We start from the raw sequence: 4,598 nt of genomic DNA on the forward strand, positions 1-4,598 counted from the left end.
TTAATTTTTAGGGACTGCAAATCTTCAAAGGAATTTTCAGAGTAGTTTTTATTTAGGTATTCCGCTAGTTTTTTTATATCGAAAGCAAGAGCCCTCATTTTCCTTCTATAAAAATAAAAAAATAGATGTCGCGAAATGCTTTCTATCGATATAAATAACGAAAGTACAGCAGTACAAAATGATATATGTGAACAGAAAAATAAAATAAAATCGCTGCTGGTTGTAGAATAACAAACATGCAGATATTTACTTTACTTTATTTAATTTACAAACACCAAAACAACAGAGAATAAAGACCAACCTATATACTACTAAATAATTTATTAAATACAATAAAATAAATTATGACTGTATTAATACTACATACGATAAACTATATGACATTCCTATTTAGAAATATTAATAGTTTGGGCACCTTCTGTGGATAACTCAAGAGTGGATGCTTTAATATTTTTTATCGCATGACATAAACTATTCAAAATTCCTTCAAGAATACCAACGCGAAACACATTTTCAGCTCCACTTGTTCCTCAGACGTTGATAGCAGATAATACACGCAGACAGGGAACACAAAATATCCCGTCAGGCTGAAATTATCGCGCTCGAGCTTTGGAAAAACTCGAAGCCCAGCTTCGTCAGGAAATAACCAACCTTCAATTTATCATCCCTGCATTTCATCCAGCTTTCAATGATCTAGATATCATTATAATACTAAATGACAGGGACGCCTGCAGACCTAGTCTACGGCTCATTGTCTGAAAGACACTTAATATACTATGCCGATAATTAATTGTTGTGTAGTCTGTTCGCACTCCCAACTTCTAACTAGTTAGGGACAAATGCCGTGTTCCTTGTGAATAAATTGGAACCAAATTACTTTCTGAAAGTTTGTCCTTAGAGGGTCTAGATCGTTTTGAAGCCAAGTGTTAAGCACCCGGGGCATACATCATGCTTTAAAGTGGCATAGTTGGGCCCGCGCATCAGCGAGATTAATTATGTTTCCTGTTTTTTTATCCCGGAATTAGCGTGGGGCAATTTCCTTCGACTTTTTAAGGTCCACGTTTTTACCAATAATTATAATAACGTTGATGCGGAACAATATCAAACTGTATTTAATGGTGGAACGGAAACTAATTGTCTAGCAGATGCTTAAAACGAGATTTAAAGAGAGAGTGACCTTTATTAAAATTTAGTGTTTAGTTCAGGTTCTGTTGTACGGTTATCCAACGTCGGGTGTCTGCCATGATGTCTGGACGAATACAATTAAATTCAAGAGTTCGCTTTGAGTTTGCACCAACTCATTCATCAGATAAGTACAGCCTCTATCAATACGGTATATACCGGGTGTTCTATATAAAAGTACTCAGCCTCGTAACTCGGTAACGCAGAGAAATATTTTGATTTTGATGAAAGCATCTGATGGAGCTCATCGATGGCTTCGTTAAGGAGCGCAAATTGTTTTTTTTTCAGAGCAAATTGCAAAAATACAGAATAAAGTAAAATGAAGGACATTTTTACATATAAAATAAGTTTTTGATAGTAAAAGTCTTAAAATTGTTCTATGAATCGTCTCAACTTTCAAAATTGTGACTAAAATTGAATTTATACATTCAATAATTGTTAAAATACACTCACGTATCACAAAAAGGTTAAAAAGAATACTAAAGAACTATTTTGTAATGTCAGATATCCTGTAAATGTACAGGCATGAGCACATTTAGAAAAATATCAAAAAAGTTATCGACGGAAGGCAACGGAGTTTTACAGATAAAAAATTAAAATGCAATAAATCTGATATAATATTAAAATATAGCATACCTATGATCAGTATTTATGTGTATTAAACCTGAGTCACTGTAAAAGGTTTCATATATCGTTTAAATGTTGACAGATTATTGTACCGTCAGAATTTGTAAATTTCTAATTTATAAAGTGTTGTAAAACTGCAAAATAGTATGTGTAGAGTGTAAAAGACCTTCATATATAAACTGTATTTAGACTCCAACCCAAGTTCAAATTTTTGTGTAAGCTTTAAAAGTTCTCGGTGAATCGGTGAACCTAGAAATTTTCAGTCGTTTTAGTTTCAAAAAATAGGTAGAGACTGTTTGAAAAGTGAAAAAGGAGTAATAGTAAAGACAGTTAATGGAAAGAGAGTCAGAAAATTAAGCTGTATGACGTAATTTTACTACAATTTTAAAAATTAAGTAAAATTTGATAAGAGTTGGAAAGTTAACCTAGAAATAAGCTACTGGTATCAAACGCAGAAAAATGCAAGGAATCTGGATATGTAAATATCATGCAGTTTAAAACATGCTGAAGTGTTTGACAAGTTCCATATATAGTTCCATGAGCAAGTCAAGCATTGGAACGGATGTGGTACCATTGCAGATTTTTACTTTTTTTATCTAATAATCGTACAAATACCTCTCTTTCTGTCTACGACAGTGTTCTCTGTATTGTAATTTAGAAATATTTTACTTTCTAAATTTTAATTTGAGACCTCTATATCACCACAGAAACATTAATTACCGCACGTCAATAATAATAATTGACCACAGCAGCGCTCATTGTGGATACTCAAAATACGTAAATACGCAAATATTCGCCAGTAGGTACTAGAAAATTTTAAATTTCAGAATGTTCTGTTGAATTTACATGCTCTGCTGTTTGCGTTATCAATTTCACAAAACGAACACAAGTCTTACCAGGTTCAGTCCTCATGAATATTCCAAATCAAACAAGCTATCTCGTAGGTCTCATAAAGGATCAATATGTAATAGTACAGACGTTATCAAATTCATCAACTATTAACTGATGTACTGCAGCTTTTATCTACAGCGTTTCAAATGACAGTTAATTTAAGAAGTTTGCCTAACACAAATTTAATAGATTTGAGAAAATTGTGACTACTACTAATAAAGAACTAGATGTTTCAGCAACATTAGAGGGTTATAAATTTCTACAATGATAGAATATCATAAATCATCAGTTAGGAAAGTTTAAAAGTTTATTTAAGATTTTAATAGATACAGAGCCTTCATAAATGATTACGAGCCACGTGACCCGTAATTTTCTTTCAAACAGTAATTTTATTTCCATCGCGTTGGCAATTAAATTCTGGAAAATTCAAAATTACTACAACAATAAGATCAAGACAGAAGATTAAAACGCAACACTTCGTTTTACCGGCTCATGATTGGTGTAATTTTTCACTACATTTCATTAAACTTTAAAACATCTTGTCTTCTGATTCTGTTTCAATAATAAAAGTTCGAGGTCTATTGATTTTTGCATGTATGTAGGTACTGGCAATGACAAAAATTGCTGTAGGTAATATCTCACCTAAAGGAATTGTTGCATTAAAATTACCTTCAATATTAAGTATCTCTTCTCTTGTAACTGAAGATAGGTCGACGCAGGTAGGTCTTAAATCTATAAATGTACTTTATAAAATAGCAACAAATACATGAATTCGATTAATTTACATTTTAAAAACTGAATATCCCGAAAACGGTAAGTTATAAACACCGTGTACATAAATAAATAAATAAACTCTACATAATATTAATCAGGGAATTCAAAAATGTAATAATATACAGGGTGTTCCATTTAAAATAACAAAATTATGTAGCGCCCACGCGAAATGGAACACCCTAAAAGCTAAAAATATTTTCTTTACTTGGCCCACATGATTCTAGACAACTTTTATTAAAAGCATTTTTTTATAAATTTTACAGTTTTTATTAATTTTACAGTTACCGAGTTAGAAGAATCCTTCTTAGGTGGAACACCCGTATTGGAAATATTTTTTATAATGGTTTTTCGAGTTCTCTTCAATTGTAATAAATTTATTAAGAAGCCAAACAACAAATTAGTATAATTTTTTATTGTAACTCTTTATAGATTTTATTTAAAAAATATATATGTATAATAAAATAATATTTACTTTTTGAACCCTATAGAGCTATACTATGAAAACTTATCCATAAAATAAAGGATTCTCTGCTTTTCACGAAGGTTAATTTAATATCGTACATAAATTACAACGTTGCGAGGTAAACAGCGGCTGCTGTAAAAATAACGCATTTAAAATTTTAATACCCACCTATTTAAACAGGGAAGCGAAACTAGTGCTAATTTTTCACTGCACCTCGCAAAATCATCCCTACCGATCCTCTTGTATTCATATAAATGCAGTCACTGACACTGCTGTATATTTTCTCCGGGCTGGGAATACACTGTTATTTACGAAGAAGATTTTCTTATCCTGCCGTGCAGCATAATAATGCACGTCTACTTTTTGTGAAATTAAGAATGATATAGTATAGTGATTATTCTCAGTTTGTCTGAGTTTTAAAAACACTGAGATAAGAAAAGATACCAAATTATCTTAAATGAAAATTTATACCTCCGCGTAACTCCTTTTTTTCCCTCTAGAACAGGGGTCGGCAAGTAATTTTAGGTGGGGTCCGGATACTTTTGAAAATTTTTAACGAGGTCCAAAAAAAAATTCATATTATTTTTTTATTTTAATTTGGACTCAAATTTAATCTGCTTACTAACCATTAAGAACTCACACACTCACACAATTGTAAAAT

The sequence above is a fragment of the Anoplophora glabripennis genome, unplaced genomic scaffold (assembly GCF_000390285.2).
Source record: "Anoplophora glabripennis isolate ALB-LARVAE unplaced genomic scaffold, Agla_2.0 scaffold1800, whole genome shotgun sequence".
Lineage (NCBI taxonomy): Eukaryota > Metazoa > Arthropoda > Insecta > Coleoptera > Cerambycidae > Anoplophora > Anoplophora glabripennis.